The sequence below is a fragment of the Canis lupus genome, chromosome 18 (genome assembly GCF_048164855.1).
Source record: "Canis lupus baileyi chromosome 18, mCanLup2.hap1, whole genome shotgun sequence".
Classification (NCBI taxonomy): Eukaryota; Metazoa; Chordata; class Mammalia; order Carnivora; family Canidae; genus Canis; species Canis lupus.
Window position 1 is genome coordinate 3714219 of NC_132855.1, and position 24867 is coordinate 3739085.

Consider the following 24867-nt stretch of genomic DNA (forward strand, 5'->3'; position numbering starts at 1 on the left):
AATGGGAATTTACTAGAAAAAGCTTTCCCAACAGTAATGCAGTAGAGGGAATATTCTGGGAATGGAAGTAATATAAACCTTGATATGAGAGGAAGTTGAATGACCAACACATATGTATAGTGCTTTTAGTTGTATTCTTATAAAAAAAGTGAGCTGTATTCCTAACATGCACACACTTTAGTATATGTAAATTATATCCTAATAAGAAGGGAAAAAGAAATATTTCCTTGGCTTTTTGCATTATTATATAAATTTTAGAATCATTAATAATATTTATTACAAAAAGTTGTTGAAAATGTGTTTGCTTTAGTGATCAATTTAGAGAAAATTCACATCTGTGCAATATTAAGTCTTCTAATTACAAAATATGGTATATCTTTCCTTTTCAAATTCTTTTCTATTTTTTCTTTTTTTAAGATTTATTTATTTATTTATTATTTATTTATTTATTTATTTATTCATGAGAGACAGAGAGAGAGAAAGAGAGAGGCAGAGACACAGGCAGGGGGAGAAGCAGGCTCCATGCAGGGAGCCCGACGTGGGACTTGATCCTGGGTCTCCAAGATCATGCCCTAGGCTGAAGGCAGGCGCAAAACCTCTGAGCCACCGGGGCTGCCCTATTTTTTTCAAAGATACATTTTTATACATAGAGTTTTCGTATACTGTATTAGATTTCTGTTTCATAATTGTTCTTTTTGATGTTAATTGCAAAAAAAAAAAGATTTTGGTTTCATTGAAGATTTCCTGTTTTTCCTAGAGCTCACTGGTCCTTGTACAGCTCTCGATAAATAATAAAGTTTTCAATTCATGTTTATGGAATCTGAAACAAAGGTAATAACACAAGTCAGCTCCTATATCTGAATTTTCAACAGTTCTAAATTAATATATGTACCTCTAATATGTTATAAGTACTTTTTAACAAAACCTGTAAGACTCAAAATAATAGCAACCACTTACAGCAAACATTTATCATGTTGCAATATGCCAAGCACTGTGCCAAATAATTTACCTATGTAATCATAATTAATATTCACTCAAACCTAATATTTAAGCATCACAATTCTACTCTTTTCAAAGGCAAGGAAACAAAGACCTAGACATTAGTATCCCTGATACCATACATTCAGTTAGTTAGAGGCAGAGAGCGCCAAGTCAGTGATCCAGGAATTTCTGACTCCGATGAGAATGAGTTTAAATATGATTTAGTTTCTTCCTCATTGATTATAGGGTACAGTATGATTATTGATTAAAACATACTCATGCTTCCTTATTACATGCTTTAATATAACAAAGACTATTTATAATCCTTTTCCATATGGGGTTTAAGTGTTTTAATCAAGTGTTGATTAAGCTCAAATATTGATTAAGAGTACATTTCATCATATTGAAAAATAATTCCACTTCATTATAAATGGACTAACTCAAATATTACTACTTGCCAAATAGTGTTACAGACTATATTATACCTTTAATATGGATACAAAATATATATAAATCCAAATTTGTTCTAATGGGCATGTTCTTTAGTGAAAAACCATGCTTTCACAACTGAACAATAAATTTAGGCTCCGTATTTTAAAGAATGAAAAAAATTCTGTACTAGGTTAAAATTACACTAAGGTTTAAAAGTATAAAGTATAATGGGATATATGTGTAATAACTGATACTTTTATAATAATAGCAATCATTAGACCTCCTTGATATTTTGTAAATAGGTTACTTCACTGAACAGAAATCTGAAAGCAAATTAATAAAATAATCTTTAGTTAAATGCAGTTCACAGAACAAGATTATGGTTTTCACAGCAGTTAAAGTATTGCCAAATGCACCATTTAAAAATTGTCAATGAGCCAACCGATTTTCACTAAAGTATAAATCATATAACCAAAGTGAAGTTCATGATTCTGCACAGTGAGGAAAAGGGAATTACTTAGATAGGACATCACTGTATGGTTAATGGTGGCAACCACTTCAGTTTGAAGTAAAAGATTTTTCAGTGGCAAAACTAAATGGACCAGTTCGCCCTTTGTCAATCATACTGTTAAAATTTATTACTGGAATATTGTAGAGAATTACCATGTATCCAGTCTATTTGCAGCCTCTGTCCTGTGTATCAGCAGAACTATTTTTTTCTCATAAAGACAAGACAGCAACAGCACAGTAAATCTGAAAACAACAAAGCAATTACACTTGTAAAGAAATAGAAAAATACACATACAGTCTTGCACAACACACGTAACACAATCTCTTGAGCTTTTCTCATTTTAGAACTTCATACCATAAATAACATAGTTCAATCAGATTAAAAATAAAGATCATTTTGCTCTTTTAACACACTCAGGATATTCTGAGTTTAAACAGTGATGATGTGTAAGAAAATACCTTATTAGTGTCATACAAATATACCCACACTATCGAATTTAATGAACCTCCTCTGTATATGGATTCTATACAAATGAAATTGGTTAAACTAATGCTTATCATCTTACTTGGGAAATCATTAGTTTCATTTATCTAATAGAACTTTCATTAATGCTTTTATGCTTAAAAAGTGTTTGTTTGTTTTTTTGCCTCCAAACTCTTCTAAAAAGGTGAGTCAAGAATGACAGCAGAAAGGTGGCAAAAGAGGTACCTAACTTTCTCTCCTCCCAGGAATGCAATGAACAGTTACTCATGAGAACCTATGGAGCTGTGGGCTCATGAGGGTCCTCTGGGGGCACAGACAACAGAGGCAGCCAGGCTCAGTGCAAAAAGGATAGTCAAAGCAAAAATGCCCAGCTTCCAAGGGAGTTATTGAATATCTCATCGTTAGTTATGAAAGTATTTTATATTATTATATGTCGAGAGAAAGGTGGTATTTCTGGCTCATCCATTTAATTAATTATATGGATAAAAATTGAAGAGTAAAATAAAATGCCCATATCAAGTGTAATTTTATACTCAACAATCGGTTTCCTCTTTAATTTTCTATTAAAATTAATATGTCTATAATTTAGTTAAGTTTCAGACATATTTATCATGTATTTCTTACATTTCTTTTCCAGATTTTTAGGTGTTTCCTCAATTCCATATTCCGTGAACTAGAACTTTTTCACATTATTAGTATCATCAGAGGACTTTTATATTTTAATTTTTATTACAAATGATTAGCTTTATTCATACTGATGAGAATCACTTTTTGTCCTATTGTTTAAAAAAAGGAATATATCCATGAAATGCTGCATGCTATGATTGCTATCAATTATACCTTACTTTCCATTAACATAGATAGTACTCTAAATATTTGAGATTCAGGATGCATATGAAACTATTTTGTAGAAATATGTTGCTTTTTTATTTTGTTAAGTCTCAACTTTACAATTTTTATGTTATGATGTTGGGGGGATGTCTATGTGAAAGAAGAGAGATTTGTTGTCTCTTAAAACCTCAGGGGCAATAATTTTCTATACATATTCAGCTATCATATACCAGGTGTTCTTCATTTTCCATAATTCCACTAATGTCTAATAGAAAGTGTCATCTATTATGTGTAGTTTAAGTAGCAAATGTACAAATTTGCATAAATTCATTCTATAGGTTTGAAAGCTCTAAAACACTTTTTAAAGTACGGTCACACGCACTTATGGGAATGTCAAGAGGCATGTGTGTAAAAACCATTTGTGCATTTGTTTTTTTTGTTTGTTTGTTTTTTGTAATTCAAGCTCATTTTTTAAATAATAAATTTATTTTTTTATTGGTGTTCAATTTGCCAACATACAGAATAACACCCAGTGCTCATCCCGTCAAGTGCCCCCCTCAGTGCCCATCACCCAGTCACCCCAACCCTCCGCCCTCCTCCCCTTCCACCACCCCTAGTTCGTTTCCCAGAGTTAGGAGTCTTTATGCTCTGTCTCCCTTTCTGATATTTCCTACCCATTTCTTCTCCCTTCCCTTATATTCCCTTTCACTGTTATTTATATTCCCCAAATGAATGAGAACATACACTGTCCTTCTCCGATTGACTTACTTCACTCAGCATCATACCCTCCAGTTCCATCCACGTTGAAGCAAATGGTGGGTATTTGTCGTTTCTAATGGCTGAGGAATATCCCATTGTATACAGAGACCACATCTTCTTTATCCATTCATCTTTCGATGGACACCGAGGCTCCTTCCACAGTTTGGCTATTGTGGCCATTGCTGCTAGAAACATCGGGGTGCAGGTGTCCCGGCGTTTCATTGCATCTGTATCTTTGGGATAAATCCCCTACAGTGTGATTGCTGGGTCATAGGGCAGGTTTATTTTTAACTCTTTGAGGGACCTCCACACAGTTTTCCAGAGTGGCTGCACCAGTTCACATTCCCACCAACAGTGTAAGAGGGTTCCTTTTCTCCGCATCCTCTCCAAAAGCCTCCACCCCAAGATTGCTAGAACTCATACAGCAATTTGGTAGCGTGGCAGGATACAAAATCAATGCCCAGAAATCAATGGCATTTCTATACACTAACAATGAGACTGAAGAAAGAGAAATTAAGGAGTCAATCCCATTTACAATTGCACCCAAAAGCATCAGATACCTAGGAATAAACCCAACCAAAGAAGTAAAGGATCTATACCCTAAAAACTATAGAACACTTCTGAAAGAAATTGAGGGAGACACAAAGAGATGGAAAAATATTCCATGCTCATGGATTGGCAGAATTAATATTGTCAAAATGTCAATGTTACCCAGGGCAATGTACGCGTTTGTGCGTTTGTAAATTCTCATTCAGAGATGGGAAATTTATGTAAAAAACCCACATTGAGTTAGTTGGTTCCAATCATCACCCATTAGATGTGTTCTTCCCTTTTTTGCTTTCTCTCTTATTTCTGACTTCTTGGTTTTGCATAGTTGCAGTTGTTAAAGGCATTTATTTTGTGTGTTTGTATGGCAATAGAAAATAGTTTTGTTTAATTCTCTACTTTTTCATATATCTTACTATGATCCTGCAGTACTGTCATGTGCTTAGAAGAATGCAAACCAAAAATAATGCTAAATGATGCTAACAGATACTATTAGAAGTTAGTTTGTATCAGTCAAAGTATAGTTAGCCAATTGAACTGGGAAATTTAATGAATCTGGGAATTTAATGAACCGGGAAATAAATAAATTCATTTAATGCATTTAATGAAAAATTTTGAACGATGTAAAAGTTGATTACCAAAAGAAATAATAAATAACTAAGATACGGCAGCAGAAAGTGTCTTCAGTGCCTAGGGCTGAGGAAAAGTAAATGATGAAGAAATACAGAGGAGGGTCCTGAAAGGCTGAGTTTCAGGCCATTTCTAAGAATATATTGCTGCCACAAGGAGACATCACTTATGATGAAGGAAAATTTGCTGGAATGTGCCTGCTGTTGGACTATCACTACTATTATAATAAAGAAGCTGTCTGGAGGGCATTAGAATCAGAACCACTAGAACTGCCACCAATGTGAATGCCTGCCAGGGACCTTGGCTGTTACACTGAAAATCATAAAAACTGGAGGAATATAAAATTGCTTCATGCTCCTCCAACCATGCAGTGTCCCTTGACACCCTGTACTGGCAGAGTGTAACATACAGCCAGCAAACAAGATATAAATGCAGATCTGGTTCAAGGTGCTAACGTAGGAAGACTCGGAACCCACCTTCTCCACAGAACACCCCAAATTACATTTACTGATAGAACAATTCCTCCTGAAGAAGAACTGACGGCTGATCAAACAGCTACTGAACAACCAAAGATAAAATGACAAGAGAACAGCAAAAAAGGTGGAGACACACTAACAACGGGAACCCCCACCCCAACACTGTGAGCAGCAATGGGATGGGAAAGGAGAGTAGGGATGGACCAGGAACAGATCTCGCTGTCCTTGGACACAGAAAAAAGCCACAGTTTAGAAGAGCAAGTAACCTAAAGGAGCCAACACTAGAACTCTGCCAAGCATCAGAGAAGCTGCAGGAAAGCTCCCCAGGCAGAAGGACCGGAGAATGACATGGTGTACATCCCCCCACCCCACCCCCTTAAAAGCCTATGGCAGGATCTGGACACAGGATCTTAATGGGAAGATCCAGTTGTCTCAGAGAGCTTATGGCTTAAACAAGCCAAGGTCCACCAACCCACACCAGCCCTGGTAGCACTGGGACACACACATACACACACACACACACACACACACACACACACATCCTGATTTAGAAGAGCTGAGGGGCTTTAACACCCTCTTCTCCTCCACCCTGAAAGCCCAAACTGAGCAGAGTCTGGATGCCATAAGGTGTGGGTTTAGATGCCATAACTGGAGGGTCCTAATTCCCTAGTGAGTAGGTCCAGGTACCATAACTAATGGGTCCAGCCATCACAGGGAGCTTGAGACCTCAGCAACCCCCAGGTTCTACAAGCTCACATCAGCCCTGGTCACACTAGGGCCAGAAAAAAAAAAAATTTTACAGTGAACTTATAACCTCAGTAAACCCAGGATCCACAAGCCCATGCCAGCCACCCTATGGTGCTCGGGCACAGAACACAAGCTGTGGTTTTGTATGGGGTTTTTGTTATTGATGTTTTCAACTGTTATTTTAAAATTTTATTATTTCTTTTTATTTTTAAAAATTTGTCTTGTCATGCTTTTTTTTTGGTTTTATTTGTTTCTTGTTTTTCTTTTCTCTTTCCCTCCTTTTTATTTCATTTTTTCCTTTATTATTTTTCCCTTAATTATTTTATTATTTTTTTCTTTATTGTTTCTTTAAAAATTCATGGCTTGAAAGAGTAACTAGCATATACAGCCACAACTCCAGCCAGCCAACCAAAGTCACCAAGCACGCACAATCAACATAGAGGACCGTACATAAGACCACTCCTTCACCCTTAGAAGAAGCCATTTCACCTAGTCCATAGAAACAAACACAGAAAGTCAAGAAAAATGGGGAGACAGAAGAATATGTTCCATAAGAAAAAAAAAACATAACATTTTTAGAAAAAGAATGTTATGAAACAGAAATAAAGCAATATTCCTGAAAAATAATTTAAAGTAATGATTGTAAAGATAGCCACTGGACTGCAGAAAAGAATAGAAAAACTCAATGAAGGCTTCAATAAAAGAATAGGAAAAATGTTAAAAAGAATGAATTAATAATGAAGTAAAAAGTGCACTAGAGGGAATCAACAGTTGACTAGAGGATGCAGAAGAACATGTCAAGAGTCTGGACGACAGGGTAATGGAAAGTGCAAGCTGAACAGCAAAAAGAAAATTTTTAAGAATGAGGATAGATTAAGAGATCTCTTCAGCAGTGTCAAGCAAACAACGCATTATACAGGTCTCAGAAGGAGAGAGACAAAGGTATAGAAAACTTATTTGAAGAAATAATAACTAAAAATTTTCCTAACCTAGGGAAGGAAATAGACATCCAAGTCCAAGAAGCACAAAACGTCCCAAACCAGTTGAACCCAAGGAACCCCAAAGAAAGATGAACTGTATGGCACATTATAATTAAAATGTCAGGGCACCTGAGTAACTCAGTCAGTCAAGTGGCTGACTCATGGTTTCGACTCACGTCATGATCTCAGAATTATAATCTGGGGAGATCCTCGGGCTCCGTGTTCAGCATGGAGTCTGCTTAAGATTCTTCCTCCCTCTGCCCCTTCTCACCCCTTAAAAATAAATAAATAAATAAATAATTGAAAAAATAGTTATTTGTTTAAGAGGATATGGCCTTGCAATAAAATCCTAGCGGTCTGAATTGATTCTCATTCTGGTGCTTGAAAATGGCTCCACACAAAATCCAGTTTTCCATACTTTGAATATCATTAGATCTGCTGGATCATAGATCTCAAGTGGAAATGCAACTTGTAGTATAGATTAGTTGTAGAGTTTTCTTTTTTTCTGGTACCTGTCATCCCTGACAGCCTGTTGGGTGACTTGGTGACAGATGGAAATAGCACAATTGACTGGTCTATATGTTGATTCCAAAAACCAAACATGGACTACCAAGTACTGTGCCTCATGGTCTGTAGTAGTAATGTGAGGTGCACTTTTATTTTACTATGGAAAGATTACATTGATATTTTTTAGACCATTTGATCCCTAAAAATTCACTGTGATGGCAGACTTCTGGCACCTTGTGGGATATATCTCCAAATCTCTAATTTAAATGTCTTAATACATTACTTACTACTTCCTAGTCATCAGAATCAACATTATATCATCAGTGTACATCAGACTAAATTATAGTTTGATATGTGAAATGTCAAGATGTGAAGGTATACTCTTGGCCTTACCAAAAGAAAATAAAAATACTTCACATGACCTTTGTAAATTAACATGGAGAAAATCAATTATTCAGGTCCTTAGCCACATACCTGGTGTATGTTGTTGTGTTCCTGCAAAGATATTACATCAAAAATAGAAGCTGCATTTATAGTCACCACCTGATAAAGTTTATGATAATTCAGTGTCATATTACAAGGTCATCCCAATTATTGCATATACACACAGATAAGCTAATGAATGTGATAGGTCTCAACATCCATGTCTTTTTCAAGTCTTTAATAGAGGAGGTAATCTATAATTCCCCCCAGGTTGAATTTTTACTTTTATTTTACTATCTTGGTATGGAGGGTAAGTTTGGGGTAATTCTATTTATACCTTTCTACAGCAGCTTTACCCTCAGGGGTTATAGATCTATGTGGAAATTCTGCTGTTTGCCAAGAATATCTATTCCAATTATATATTCAAGAATTTGGGATATAACCAAAATAAGAGTGGGACAGCTGGACCCACTGTGAGTGGAGATTAGCCTATATATCATCTCACCAACAAAAGCCCCCAATTTGAATTGTGGACTAGAATAGCATTTTTGTTCCCCAGAAACTAATGTCAATTCAGAGAAAGTGTTAGTAATCCCTAAATAATCTGGCTACATAATTTTTCCTATTTCATTTTTATTCCAGTAAATGCCTACAGATTCCTTTAAAAACTATAAGAAGATTTAACTCATATGAACTTGTGGCAGTGACACAGTATTTTTCAAGAAAGCCAGGTTTTGCTTTAATTATGGTATCTTCATCTCTGAACATATGTAGGTATGGATACTGCATTATACAATAGGAAAATCTGTTGTGGCAACTCATCAGATCTTTTACCAAACATATCTTTAAGGTTTTGTGTGTTTTTCTTTGTTTTCTTTACATTGATCTAGCAATATCTTTGTAGGCTTCAAATCTACTTGACTCCTATAGGAAGTGCGCCCAATTATCCACTGCCACAACTGCCTGTAAGTAAAATATTCTAAATATTGATGTATCTCCACTCTCACTTATCGAAAATGCTCCCATCTTTGTCAGTAGAGTGTGTCCACTCTGGTATGCAGTGACCCATCATCCTCATCCAAATCAGGGAGTTCATTTATTGCATTAACCCCATAGTCTTACCTGGCTTACCTAGGAGATCAAGAAGAAGGTATTTTAAAAATGATGGTGCTGATTTCCTTTTAAGGTCATGATGATAAAGAAGGCTACAATTTATCTTTTCAATTTATTATATTTAAAAAAGAAAAAAATTTATAAAGCAATGTGTTTTGTCCATTAAACATCCCGATAGACAGGACTATTATTCCTGAGAAAGGAGAAACTTAGTAAGCCTTCTATTTCCCTCAGTGTATCACCTGAAAAGAGTTTAAGATGTACCAAAGGTATATTCCACCCAACGTGGAATCTGGTGATCACTCTGAATTGAGGAGAGAGAGCTGGGAGATTAGGAAGGCCAAGGTGGCAAGAATTCATAAGGCCTAGATGCAGCGAGAAGAGAGACGCATTGTGGAGACAAAGTTCCATAAATCTGCATCAGCTCTCAAATACTTTTAGCTGAGTAATGATTAGCAAAATTTAGGTGTGTGAGGAAATTTCTGGGGGGGGGGGGGAACACCTCAAAGAAACCAAGTGGGTAATCCCAAGGATATACACAGAAATAGGAATGGTTCATGCTTCTACTAGTCAAAACAACAGATTTTATAAATTTCCAGAGTGATGATAGGTGACACGGCAGGAACAAAAATGGTCCTAGATTTAAAGGCTTTTCTTGTCCTGCCCAATAAAGTTTAAAAGTCCTACCAACAATCCTTGCAACTCTATTTCTGCCTTCATCTCATCCCAAACAAAAATGGCCCTCCACCTCTGAGTCACCAAGCACTTGTAGATGATTCTCTAGTTGGGGTTCTAACATACCATGTGTTCTGAGAGTCATTTGAAAATGTTCTGTCTTCGAGTGCAGCAGCTTATCATAGGCACAGTTTCTTTGGCATGATCTGGCTCTTGTCTCTTTCTATTACACCATTTTGTTACCACCTCATACCTGGTGTTTTGGATCAATGTGAATATCCTTATTGTAATATTATGCAATATACTGAAGTTTTGCAAAATGTTACCATTGGGAAAAATTGGAGAAAGTATACAATTTTTCTGTATTATTTCATATAACTGTGTGTGGACCTGCAATTACATCAAAAATAAAACTTTAAAAAGGCTTTAAAGAACCAAACTACTTGCAAGTAACTCAGTTGTATTCCCTGTAATTGTAGGAGTGATGTTACAAAGCTTGGCTTTCTGAAAATAAGGGGAATAATGGGACTATAAAACAATGGAGGCCCGGTACAATTTGCTTAATTATCAGAAATTGGGAAAATAAGTCCAATTATTGCAATAATCAGTGAATATAACAACCAACAATGGCAGAGTAGCAGCTAAAATTTGTTCAGCCTTTCCCCACTGCCAAATTCCAAGGTCACTTTCCTATTTTTAGATGTTTGTTATAGCAGCAATTTCCAGTTCCCTAAACCTGTATTAGTTTCTTATTGCTTCTACAACAACTTACCACATACTTAGTGGCTTAAAACAAATTTACTGTCTTACAGTTTTGCATCCAGATGTCTGAAATGGGACTCATGGAGCTAAAATCAAGGTGTCAACAGTGCTGTCTTTAGGGGAGAATACATTTTCTTGTCTTTCTGAGTTTCTGAAGACCACCTGCACTTCTTGGCTCATGACCCAATTCCTTCATCTTTAAATTCAGAAACATAAAAAAAAAAAAATTATCCCCTTATCTCCTTCTTCTCCCCACCTCTTGTATTTTGAAGGACCTTTGTGATTACATTGGGTTGGGCCCACCCAAATAATTCAGGATAATATTCCTATATGAAGATCCCATATGAAGATCATCTAATTAACAATCTTTTTACCATGTAACTTAATATTTCACAGGCTCTAAGAATTAGGACGTGGAAATATTTGAGGACCATTATACTACCTATTACATATAATAAGAGTTATTATAAGAGGGAAGATAATTGGGAAGCATCTGTAATTGCCCTCCATTTGGTTAATAATTCAAAACAATATCACATCCTGGGGGAATATATGGTAAAATTAGTGCCAGTCTTAAGGATCAAAAGGGATGTAGGTGGGGGGGTCCCCATTTTATCCATGTTCAGTTTATGAGCCTGATCTTTGTAGAAACTGGATTATTCATCAAGGGAAATCACAGACCATCATTAGCTCAAACACAAAGTAGCCCAAATTTCAGTCATGATGTCAGATGTTATATATACATGAGAGAAGATAAATATAGACTCAGGGATGTGATAGGTGAACATGGATTTGATTCATTTGTTCTGTTTTAACCAACTGAGAAATGAAAAAACATATCTGTTCATATTCACATGAAATGGACAAGGATATAAATTTCTACTTTTGTCATAGAGTTAGAGTATCACTCCTGACTTCTAGAATAATATTTCCAAAAGATACCTGGAATATCCTGATATTCTGCAGAATATCATGTTGATATATTTCACCAATAACATTATATTTATTGGCCTGGGTGATGAAGAGTTGGCTAGCATGCTGACGGCATTTGGAGAACTCAAAAGCTCCAAGTTAGAGAGGTAAACCCTGTGTGTTTCAGGGCTTTCCAAACTCATTATGTTTTTAGGGCTATGGTGGTCAAGGGCTTTTATTCTTAGCAAAATAAAATACAAATTATTTCATCTCACTCTTTCTTCCTAAACAAAGAAAGCACATATCTAGTTGATTTTTTTTGTTAGTTTAACGTTACCGTATTATTAGGGCTGCTATTGGGTTATTGGGGGAACAAAACCTGCCAGCTTTAAGTAGAACCCAGAGTAGGGACAGCTATGCATAAGGTCCAGGCAGTAGACTCTATGTGGTTAGAGGTATCAGTGATGGGAGAATAATGTCATTTGCATTTTGTAGCAAGTACCAGTGAGAGAACCATTAACATGGACCTTTGAGCTCTTGGAGCAAGGCCATTTCTTTTGCATCATAGAATTATTTGTCTCTTGACAGAAAACTCCTGGCTTGCTGCTGGATCATGGTGGAGATGCATGACTTACTGTGGGACACCAAGTATCTGCAGCTGGAACTGGCCGTCATGAGCTGAGTCCTGTCAGATCCATTAAGTCATAATATTGGATGTATCCAACAACAAATCATAATGAGATAAAAGTGATACATTGGGAATAGAAGATGAGCTGGACGAGAGTGTACAAGACAGCTGTTGAGCTGGTATTCTGGATGGACATCCATATGTTTGCACAAACAGCCCTCCCTCATCTCATGATTATAACTTAATGCAGGATCTCTTATAACCAATTGAAAGAGTAGAAAATGCATTAGCGTAGCTTACAGCTACATTAACTTGGTTATGGACAAGAGAAATTAGTAAGTAGGTATACTACAACCTCACCCCAAAATGGATTTTTATAACAGTGACACAAGAAAATTTCCCTTTGGGCAGATATCTGAGAGGTGGACCTGGTCATCACTTTCTATAGAAAGAAAAGTGGCTTCAATTTAGAAAAGATATGGACTCAACAGCAGGGGTAAAGGAAATGGTTATTAAAACTGAATACAGGGGCGCCTGAGTGGTTCAGTCAGTTAAGTGTCTGCCTTCAGATCAGGCTGTGATCCCAGGGTCCTGATCAAGCTCAGCATGGGGCTGTGGGGCTCCCTGCTCAGCAAGGAGTCTACTTCTCTCTCTGCCCCTCCTCTTGCTCATGCTTGCATGCTCTCTCTCTCTCTCTCTCTCTCTCTCTCTAAAATAAATAAAATATTTTTTAAAAGTCTGAATACAAAAAATAAGTAAGGGCACCTGGTGGAACAGGAGGTTAAGCTTCCAACTCTTGGTTTTGACTCAGGTCATGATCTCAGAGTCTTGAGATCAAGTCCTGCAGCGGACTTGGCACTCAGCATGGAGTCAGCTTAAGACTCTCTCTCTGCCTCTCCCCACTAGCACTTTCACACTCCCTCCCTCCAAAAAAAGAAATAAATCTTAAATATATATTGATATATAAATGATATATATCATATATGAAACTTTATATATGAATATGCATAGTATGAATATATATGAAACTTAAATATATATGATATAAAAATGATATATATAAATATATATCACATATATGAAACTAAATGCTGTCAACCTAATTATATAAAAAAGGAACTACTCAAGTGACCTTTGAACATAGTAACTTGATTCTAAATATTTTATGAATATATTCTAAGGATGTTAAACCTGCAAAAGAATTAATTATAGTTGGGCAGCCCTAGTGGCTCAGTGGTTTAGCACTGCTTTCAGCCCAGGGCGTGATCCTGGAGACCCAGGATCGAGTCCCATGTCGGGCTCCCTGCATGGAGCCTGCTTCTCCCTTTGCCTCTCTCTCTGTGTCTCTCATGAATAAATAAATAAAATCTTAAAAAAAGAATTAATTATACTTAGTAAACTTGTTAACTTTTGTATTTTTGTATTTTTTGTAACTCTGAAACTACTTTATATATTTGATTGGATAAAGCATATATGTAAATATTATCAGGAACAAAGATTTTTGCAATAAGAGAATAGGAATATTCACGTAACATTTAAAGGGTTTTTTTAAATCTAGGGATGCCTGAGTGGCTCAGCAGTTGAGCGTCTGCCTTTGGCTCAGGTCATGACCCCGGGGTCCTGGGATCGAGTCCCACATCAGGTTCCTCACAGGGAACCTGCTTCTCCCTCTCCCTGTCTCTGCCTCTCTCTGTGTGTCTTATGAATAAATAAATAAATCGTTAAAATAAATAAATAATATTAAATGTGAATGTGAATTTTCAGCATAACCCCTTGATACAACATAAAGATACAAATAGAAATACAGATTATTTAGCTCTGTCTGCTGGGCAGAGCTCAGATGTAATGTCACTTCACTACCATCCAATACACAATCTTTTGCCCCCAAAGATTGAAGCTCCTTGGAGAAATGTTAGAGTCTATCTGAGGCTAGGAAAGAAAAAAGTGAGTTTGGGACATCTTGTGGCAGAAAGTAAGAAAATGCTCAAACACAAATGAGCCAAAAGACTCATGCCAAAAAGACATAGAGGCAAATATGAGTCTTCTACTGGTCAAATTTATGACAATTTGAACATTTAAAAAATATTATAAGTGATTCAAATATGTTTGATTAAAAATACCGATATGTCCATACTGATATTTAAATAGAGAAAGAAGAGGTAATGAAGTGAAGGAATCGGAATCACTATTTTATACACATTAGTGTTATAATTTGGGGAAGAAGGAGTTAAACCATCTGGTTAGTGATCCAGTTCTCTCCAGATAATAACTAGATTTTTGGATAAATAGACTAATGCTATTTGCTAGGAGGAGAGTTTTGTTTTTGTTTGTTTGTTTGTTTGTTTGTTTGTTTTTTTGTTTTTCCTGTGGAATGCTCTTATCAAAATGTCCCTATAGGATTGCTGGTGATAAACAAAACTAGAAACTATGGAATCAGGAAGCGTATGTGACCTCATAATGTCATATAAGATCTGAAACCATCTGGATATCAAATGATGTTTTAAGACCTAAACATTCTCACCACATGAGGTGACTCACAATTTTGACTTAAACTTCATCTCTAACCTTATCCTAGAGATATATGCCCACTATGAGAGGAAATGTCCTGAGGACATTGCTAAATCTCTTTCTGCTTTATCTGTATTAACCTCTTAAATGATTATATCCTTGAAATTATTAAGCTTGAGACAGGTTAACATCCCACTTTCATTATCCTTTGTGTTAGATCGTAAATGATTCTGGCCTCATTCATAAATGGGAATCAAACCATTGGGTGAAAACTTGCTTAGGAATCAGAAAGTCACATGGACTCAAAATATTAGCTGACAGATTTCCTATAACATGGATACAGTACCTTTCAAAATGGTGGGATCTGTGAGGCAATCTGTCCATTGTGTGCAATAAGTTCACTTAGAAGTATGTTTGCAAAGATGGTTAAGCTGAATATATCCAAACTTTTAAACTGAACTTCCAGTTTAAAAGAAATATGTCAGCATCATAAAGGACACTGTGAAGAAACAATCTGATAGATCCAGAATGTGGAACAATCTACAAGAAGACCGACTTAGATTTTTTTAAAAAATAGTCACTGTCATAATAACATTGTTCTCAATTTAAAAAGACTAAAGGAAGCTAACAATTATATTATACATAACAAAATAATACTTAAAACATAAGGAATATGTATAATTGACCCAGTTTGTATTTATTTTCTCTAGAACCTTCCCAAGGATTTGTCAGGAATCCAATACATATTTGCCAAATTGATCTGTCTATAAGTAAAGTGGTTGTATTCTTGACCATTCAATATGTGGCCTTAAGTAGAGGCAAAGAGGAAAGATACAGGTGATGACTAGTATTTGGACTTGTCTGTTAGAATCATATACAATTAAAAGGCAACCCCCAAATTATCATTGGCTAATAACACCTGCTTTTCAGGAATTCATAAAGGACCTTGGTTTACAACTTGATATTATAAGGTTAACATTGCATTGCTAAAATGACCTTTTTACACATATAGTTCTTTATTAAAGAACTGTAAGCACTTCACTGTAAAAATTCATAAAACTTTATAAACAAACATTTCATAAATAGACTCTATACTACAGAAACAAACATTTCATAATAGACTCTACTACAGAAAAAGAACTAACATAATTATTTACAAGCAATACTGACAAATTTGGCACTTATTGAAAAGAAAAGTATAAAATTCTGGTTTAAAAAGAAATTTGAGATTAAAAAAAAGCATTACTATTATGCACCTTGCAAACACCTCAAAGCACTTCTAGCACAGCTAGTGGAGGCTCCCTGGTTATATTTATGTGACTTTTAATGTGTTTCCATAAGTTTGTTGTAAAATCGCCTAAACATTGTCAAGAATAAAGTCAAATGCCACATTCCAAGTTGATTCCACTGACTGCTCCATCAACTCTTTCATGTATTGTGTAACTAGATCCAGTTTTTCTGAATAATCTCTCAATGAAGTACATTATACATGACCTCTATTCAGAATAGGACACCACGCTGATGTAGAAAGGCACTAAAGCTTATCTATAACAAACATGAGATGCATTATCAAAATACATAAAATATCTTCTGGAATGTCTTACAAATGTCTTATTCAGTGTATCTATGGCAGTAGTATAGCAAAGAGGAAGCACAAAGGAAAATATTTTATTTTGCCCTTTCTCAGAATTTCTGTACATGGTTAGAGTTTATCAAAGCAGCATTTGAATGCCACCACAAATTTTTGCTACTCTTTATTTTCAGTAAGAGGATGTATCTAGTCCTTGACATCTGCAAAGTTTTACCAGAGACCAACCTTTTTGTCTGAATTGGATCCATTTCCCAAAGGCACACTGGACTCTGAACGTACAGTGATTTGAAGCCATATAACCCTACAGGAGAGGTTAATATTAATTGTCGACTCACCCTTAGAAACAAGTCTTTGTCACCTGTTCTTAATATGGACAACTATAAATCCAGTCTGAGAGACAGTCATCGAGCAAAACTAATTTTAAAAATAACCAGAAATTACAACCATTCTGAATAACTTCTTAAAAATGGCTACTAAAAATGGGTTCCTATTCTATGATTCAGAAATTTCACTCCTAATTATATGCTCAAGATAATTGAATATACATGCCTACTAAAGGGCATGTACAAGAAAGTTTGTAACAGCTTTATTCCTCATTGTCCAGGTTGAAAACAGCTCAATTGCCCATCTACAGCAAAATGGATACATAAATTGTGGTACATTCATACAGTTGAACATTATGCACCAACAAAAAAGAGCGATTGCTACTACATGCAAATAATTTTTGAAGCTCACAGTCATAATGATGAACAAAAGAAGCCACACAAAAATTGTATCTGTATGATTCAATTTATAAGAAATTAAAGTCACAAAACTAATCTATAGGAAAAGAAGTTGGAAATAGTGATTTTCAGTAAAAAAAAAAAAAAAAAAAAAAAAAGGGATCCCTGGGTGGCGCAGCGGTTTGGCGCCTGCCTTTGGCCCAGGGCGCGATCCTGGAGACCCCGGATCGAATCCCACATCGGGCTCCCGGTGCATGGAGCCTGCTCCTCCCTCTGCCTGTGTCTCTGCCTCTCTCTCTCTCTCTCTCTCTCTCTCTCTCTGTGTGACTATCATAAATAAATAAAAAAATAAAAGTAAAAAAAAAAAAAAAAAAGGAAATAGTGATTTTCTCTGGGATCTATGACTGGGAAGGTGCACAATGGATCCTTCTAGTATGTTTGGAAATGATTATACATCACACTGAGTTATATACTTTGTATCCTTCAGATTTTTTATACCTCAATTCAAAAACATAGAAATAGCAGTATGGGGACGCCTGGGTGGCTAAGTGGTTGAGCATCTGCCTTCAGCTCAGGGTGTGATTCCGGGGTCTGGGGATTGAGTCCTGCATTGGGCTTCCTGAGAGGAGCCTGCTTCTCCTTCTGCCTGTGTCTCTGCCTCTCTCTCTCTCTCTCTCTGTCTCTCATGAATAAATAAGTAAAATCTTTACAAAAAAATAGAATGAACTAGGATTTGGAACTGAGAATTCTTTGTTAACCAAGAGTCATCCAAAAATTCTCACATTAAATTAAAAAATCAAGAAACCATTTACATATTTGGTTTAAATCTTTAGGAAAAACCCATATAAAAATATTTCAAAATTGATTCTTTATGTCTGTCATTGTTTTACAGATGCATACATCTATAGAAGTTAATTTTACTCTTTGGATAATATATGAGAAAATATGTTGTAAAAAATGGATTTAAATTCCACTTAGCTCAACAATACACAGATAGCATTGACTCCAGACCAGAAGATAACGAAAATTTAAAGGATGCCTAGGTGGCTCAGTCAGTTAAGTGTCTAACTCTTGATTCTGGCTCAGGTCATAATCTCAGGATTGTGGGACAGAGCTCCACGTAGAGCTCTACAATCAGCAGGGAGTCTGCTTGAGAGTCTTTCCCTCTGTTCCCCAGTCATGCACTAACACATGCTCTCTCTCTCTCTCAAATAAGCAAATAAATCTTTTTAGAAAAAGAAAGAAAATTTAAAACTGATAATTCATTGAATGAATAATCTTACTTTTCATCTTTTGAAACTAATTTTGACAGTGACAATGCGTTGTGTTAAGGATAGAAGAGAGTTTTGAATAACTCATTGAATGATGTTTTCTTCAATTTAGAAATGTTCTTAGTCTTAGGTGAAACTCACCATTATCAGTCAGGGAATACTTGCTGTTTAGGATATCCTTGGGAAGGACCAAGTCACCATTGCTAGAAAAATGACCTCCTGTTGCAAAACTCTTCAGGTCCAAGGGCTGTCTTTCTTTTCAAGGGATCACTGTAGGAACGCAATTCTTGTGCTGAAATGATTCTATACATTTTATTAGCTTATATCAGATTTTGATCATTAATGTTTTCCCAGAGGAAATGGGAGGACACTGCCTCTGTTTAGTCTTTTGAAACCTCTTTGATTCTAACCTGCATTAATGGAAAAAGTCTTCCCAATGATTTTGTTATATTGCACCTATTTTTATAAAATTCTTATAAAAATCCAGTGCCAACTCCTTATGTGAGATTCTTCATTTCAAAGATAAAAAGATCAACTCAAAGTATTATTATCCACAACATGAACTTTAAGAAACATGCACACCATCACTTGCAAATTTCTCCATGAATTCATGAATTAAGAATGAAATTATTTTGTTCCTGGTGCTGTACCAGTAACTCTTGTACCCTTTGCTTTTATAATCTACTCTAAGGGCAAGATGAAGTTTTGTCAAACAAATATTTTGCATAAAATATCAAGAAACATCTAAGATGTTATTGTATAATTATCTGGCTTTTCATTTATCCGAACTTTGTTTTATAGAATAAATTAATCATTTTCTTGGTAGAAGTTCACAGATTTGTAGAATTTCCTTTTCTCTTTTCTATTATTTTTTTAATTTATTTTTCCTGCTAGGAGCAGAGATGTTTCTGGAGGAAGGCACTAAATCAAGCTGTTAGCTCTGCTCCATTATTTTATACACTTCAGATTGCAACTGAAAATACTTCTAGAGAAATTTATATGGTAGCATTAAATAACCTCAGACTCAATGCATTTCTTCAAGGATGAACAAAGTATTCATACACAGTTTGTATTTAATAGTCACACAGAAACACATTACAAGGTAAGAGAGAGCTGAGACCTTTAGTTTTCAGGACTTCTACTGAAAGTTTTAATAATGACACAAATGTTCTACTAAACACATTGCTTTTTATGACCAAATTTTTCAGGAAGTTGTATTGATCAAAAGTATTTTGGCAGCTGAAACTGAATGACGGAATAATGTCCGAGTTCTTACATGCAGCCAAGTAATGTACTAGAGTAGTAAATGAAAAGCAAGACAAAGAACCCCTAGGAGAGCACATAAAATATAGTATTACAGAATATTAACTCCAGTGCACATAGCCAGTAGCATATGAGCAATATTAAAACAGAGAGTTTGAAGCTACAAACTGCAAAACATTAATTCATTTCCTACTAATGTTTGCCCAAGGGACAGCTCCAGGGTCTGATGGAGACTTATTTTTAAATAATGTTATTTCCTCACTAACTGACCTTTTTGCTTGGTCCAAGTTACATAAAGAAGGAAAAGAAAACAAAAAAAAAAAAAAGGAAAAGAGAATGCATGTAAAGAGTATTTTTGAGGAAATAGGCACTTTGCAGACTGTTTCTAAATACAATCTTCCAAATTAGCACAGTGTTTTTCAAATGGTCTGTGAATTAATACAATTGCAAGATATGATGTGAATGCAACCACTGAGCATAATTATTTTTGAAATACATGATTGAGATTTTCTGTGTGCTGGCATTTGATTAATTCTGCAAATCCATTGTAAGTGTAGAAGTCAGTAGTATAAATAAAACCACTTCTACAGTGTACAAGAGCAATTTATGTCACCCAAACATTTTTAAAACATCATGGCATACTGAATTTATGAAGTCAATGTACTTATTTTGATAGGAAAGAATATCCTCCTGGGGGCCTAGAGGGGAGTATTTTATCATTGTGTATAAATGGAAATGGGTGATCTGTATTATGATTTACCGTATAGGCTGTTACAAATGTTTTAAAAGTTTTAACTCAAATTCCAACCCTATTTCCAATTGCAGCCTTCCTTGTTGCCAAAATAAATATTAGGCTCTCTGAAAATAGAGTAGAATGAGACCTATTTGGAAAATTTATGTATTGATACTTAACGTGAATTTCACTATTCATGGTTCAGCTCCCACTGACAATTCTAATTTCCATATGGCCTTTGTAATAGATAAATATACTAATATATCTATGTATGTTGTAGATGTGTATATCAGACATATATGTATATATTAGATATATATTTTATATATATAAATAAGAGAGATATATATGAGTAAGAGAGAGATAGAGAGACATATGTGAAAATAATAAAATACCCATAGAAATCCTGAGAAGATTTAATTTAATTTAATTTAATTTTAATTTAATTTAATTTAAGACTGTTAATTTTCAGAAGACAAAAGCAAAGTAGAACTTTTACTTATAAATATGATGAAATAATCCATTTCACTTTTATTACAACTACTTTCATATTACATACTTCTATTGCACATCACAAGTGTGACTTAACAGAATACAGGTAGTAGTATCTAGTGCATGTACTGACTATCCTGCTGGAATCTCATTCAATACAGTACATTCACCAATTTTAATTATGATGTTTGCACATTGATCTTTTTGAGGGTGGGTGGGGGAGGGGCAGAGAGCAAGATAGAGAATCCCAAACAGGCCTCGTGCCCAGGATAGTACCCAAGACAGGGCTCGATCTCACAACCCTAAGATCATGACCTGAACAGAAATCAAGAGTTGGACTTAACTTACTGAGCCACCCAGGTGACCCTGCACACTGATTTTTAATATAGACTTTTGAAAACTGGAAAAAGTGGGCTAATATGGCTTGCTACATATTTTTCTATTCTGTACTATTTTTTTCTTTTGATTAATAGCTTGCCGTGTCTATATGATGAGATATTTCAGCAGTTCCTTCCTCTGACCACCCATTAGAAATGCCTAGGGAATTTTTAAATATACCAGTGTCTGATCATCTAAGTTCTTGATTAAATTGATATGGGGCATGAGCCAGGCAAGGCATTTTAAAATTAATTCCTAGTGGTGCCTCGGTGGCTCACTCAAGTGTCTGACTCTTGGTCACAGGGTTCTCAGTTCAAGCCCAGCATTAGGCCTCATGCTGGGCATGGAGCCTACTTTAATATAATAATATAATTCCTAAACTGATAGTAATATACAAGGTAGAATTGAGAACTTCTGAGATCTGGGATAAACTGAATGGCCCCGTTCTACAAAAAGAAAATACTTATTTCTCAAAATCTTTACCACAAGACAAGTAAAAATGAAGAGAAAACATTCTGGGTCCTTTACCTTTAACTATTCTGTTATCAACTGTTTTTTCATTAATTCGCACAGCTGTCACTTTTCTGAAATTCTATCTACTGCTGGCCCTATTTTAATTAAACATAACTTGGCATCATGTGTAATACATCTAAGTAAGAATTAAGCCTTTTTAGGACGTAGAACATGAAACTTATTAGTTTGGAGTTGCTCACATTAAATACCATATTCTCGATTTTTATCATCAACATAGGGTCCAACTGGTGTTTCATTTTTAAATGAGGCTTTCAAAATGAAATAAAGAGATTTTTAAAAGAAGAGCAAAGAGTACTGTGAAATTTCTATGTTAGTCTAATATATGATGAACTGAGACAAATTTCCTGCAGGAACACTGACATCTGTATCATGGATTTCAACTTTCTGATCACAGTGGATCCGGTGAAAAAATGAATGAATGTCACTTCTTACTTATGATATCTTTTCTTATTACAATTAATCTTATAAAATTATGAATTTATATATATTAACTGTTTCTGCTCTTTTCTTAGACATGGGACATAAATTATTTTAATTTATAATCTTCTATACAATTATATACAAATATACAACAATAAACAATACAACATAAATTAGGTACTATTATCTTCCCCATTGCTCAAAGATAAAGATTACACATAAAAAGGTAGAATAAGGGATCCCTGGGTGGCGCAGCGGTTTGGCGCCTGCCTTTGGCCCAGGGCGCGATCCTGGAGACCCAGGATCGAATCCCACATCGGGCTCCCGGTGCATGGAGCCTGCTTCTCCCTCTGCCTGTGTCTCTGCCTCTCTCTCTCTCTGTGACTATCATGAATAAATAATAAATAAAATCTTTAAAAAAAAAAAAAAAAGGTAGAATAACCTGTCTAAGTCCACACAATTTGTGACATGGGGCTGAAAATTAAAGCTAAGTACCCTGGACTCAGTTTTGACACTGAGTCTACACATGGTTGTACTTTGTGCTTAATCTTCGCTAACACTTTATGTGGTTTTCATTAATAAAACTATGTTATAAACAAGGAAACTGAGAATTAGAGAACTTAAGTAGCTTCCTAAGTCAAGCAGTTAGTAAGTGACAGAGTGATTTTTCTGCCAATGTATGAAAGACTCCAAATGCTATTATATTTTCTACCACACTTTGGTATAAATTATCTTATTAATTACCTCATTAAAGTTAGATTAAATATATTTTCTAAGTGCAACAACTTCTTGAAGATAAAATCACTTTTATGCACATTTGTTCTTTGGTGTTATGTTGATTTCAGATATACCTTGAAAAATACACTTGACAATTCTAAAAGGCCATTAAGATTAAGCTTAATATAAAATCTATTCATTTTAAATAACAATATCTTGAAATAAAATGCTCTTGAGGTCAAAAAATATTTTGTATATTACCTTTGGCAATGTTACTTTTTCAGAATGTTTAAAAACCCAAAGGATTTTTTAGATTCATTTTTATAGTAGGCTGACTTTTCCTAATTACTAATGAGATAAGACGTGTAAATGAGAAACCTATGTTTTTTTTTTAATTTTGTGTCAGTTTGTTTTCAAAGTTAAATTTTTTTAATAGCATTGCCCTTTTTATAGCAAATAATAAATAGTGTACTTGCTTAAAAGAGGAATATAAAGAAAACAACCAAACCAATTAAAAAAAAAAAAAAACACCACACTACTTGTAAGATGTTGTTCAGTTTCCCAGGATATTTGTTATAGAGTTTGACATAAAATTATTCACAGTGGACATAATTGTTTAGCATCCAGTTATATACCTATGTATAATTAAATTGTAGTGTGTGCATGCGTGTGTCTATAACATTCTGATCTCACCAGAATCTGTGTTTTCCAACCACCTGATTGCTCCAGCCAAAAACTGGGGTCAGCCTTAACTTAGTACCTTTCACCATATCTTGTTGACCCTTTCTTTGACCCTGAGTCTTTCACTTTTGCCACTTCAACATTATTACCCTTAGATAAGCTATCACTAACCTTTATGTGATTTCAAAAAAATTACTCTGCAAATAAATTGTACTTGCCTTAATTATAACTTACCTGTTGTGCTATTCAAATTATGTGTAATGTAAAAGTTTCCTCCGAGTTTTTTAACTATGGTTTGACAGATTATTCAATCTCTACTTGGTTTCTGTGGTGTCTCATGATATATATGAAGGAAAAGGAGCAAGGAACCTAGGCTGGGTTGGCATCCCAAGAGATATTATCAGGAAAGATTTTAGAAATATTAGTGGTGACTCTGATGTCTTTGCTGAGGGTCGCATTGAGCTTCAAGATGCTTCAGGGGTGTCTTTAGGAGTCAGCACCATGGCAGAAGAAATCAAGAACTACCAGACTGTGCCTTATGACAGCTACTTTCCCAACCAGAACCAGACCAGGAGCTGCTGGCAGAGAGCCGCCTGGTCTTCGACTGCTGTAAGAAGGCAATGACAGCTAAAGGGGTGATGTCTCTATATGCACATGGTACTGACCTGTGTACAAGTCCCTCTGCCCCATATCCTAGGGGCCAGCCTGGGCCAATGCAGCACAAACGATACATTTCCTGGGAAGATCTGAACTGGCTCCACCCACCTCTCTTTCATCCTCGATTCTTCTCCCAGGATGGTGAAGAGGGACCTGTGTACATGGTGATCCCCACCTTGGGATCCTGAATCATGATTTAACTAATAATAAATACTCATTGGAAACATATAAAAGGGAAAAAAAAGAAATATTGGTGGAGATGAGAGAGGAAGTAGCAAAAGGAATAAACACAAATGTGAATGTGGAAGGCACATATTAAGGATAATTTCATAGTACATAAAAGAAAATTCAATTAACAATGCTTATATTTGGAATGTAGTTGGGTCATGTAATAAGTCTTGAGGAATTATTTTGCTAGTTTAATACCTTAATGACAAAAGAGAGCTGGGCCAACATCTAAATGCACGCCAGCTTATATTGTTTTAGCCTTTATAATTTATACTT

General features: G+C 35.3%; 2 long non-coding RNA genes across 3 annotated transcripts in view; one reads left to right on the plus strand and one right to left on the minus strand.

Moving 5' to 3' along the window:
* LOC140608583 (uncharacterized) overlaps positions 1 to 24867 on the plus strand; it is a 1020376-nt gene that overhangs the window by 632155 nt on the left and 363354 nt on the right. The gene's annotated exons all lie outside the window — the stretch shown is intronic.
* On the minus strand, positions 658 to 15404 carry LOC140609421 (uncharacterized). The gene is made up of 3 exons (XR_012011253.1): positions 15251 to 15404; positions 2077 to 2166; positions 658 to 820 (listed from the first exon to the last, which is right to left on the minus strand). It is a non-coding gene; the product is annotated as an uncharacterized lncRNA (long non-coding RNA).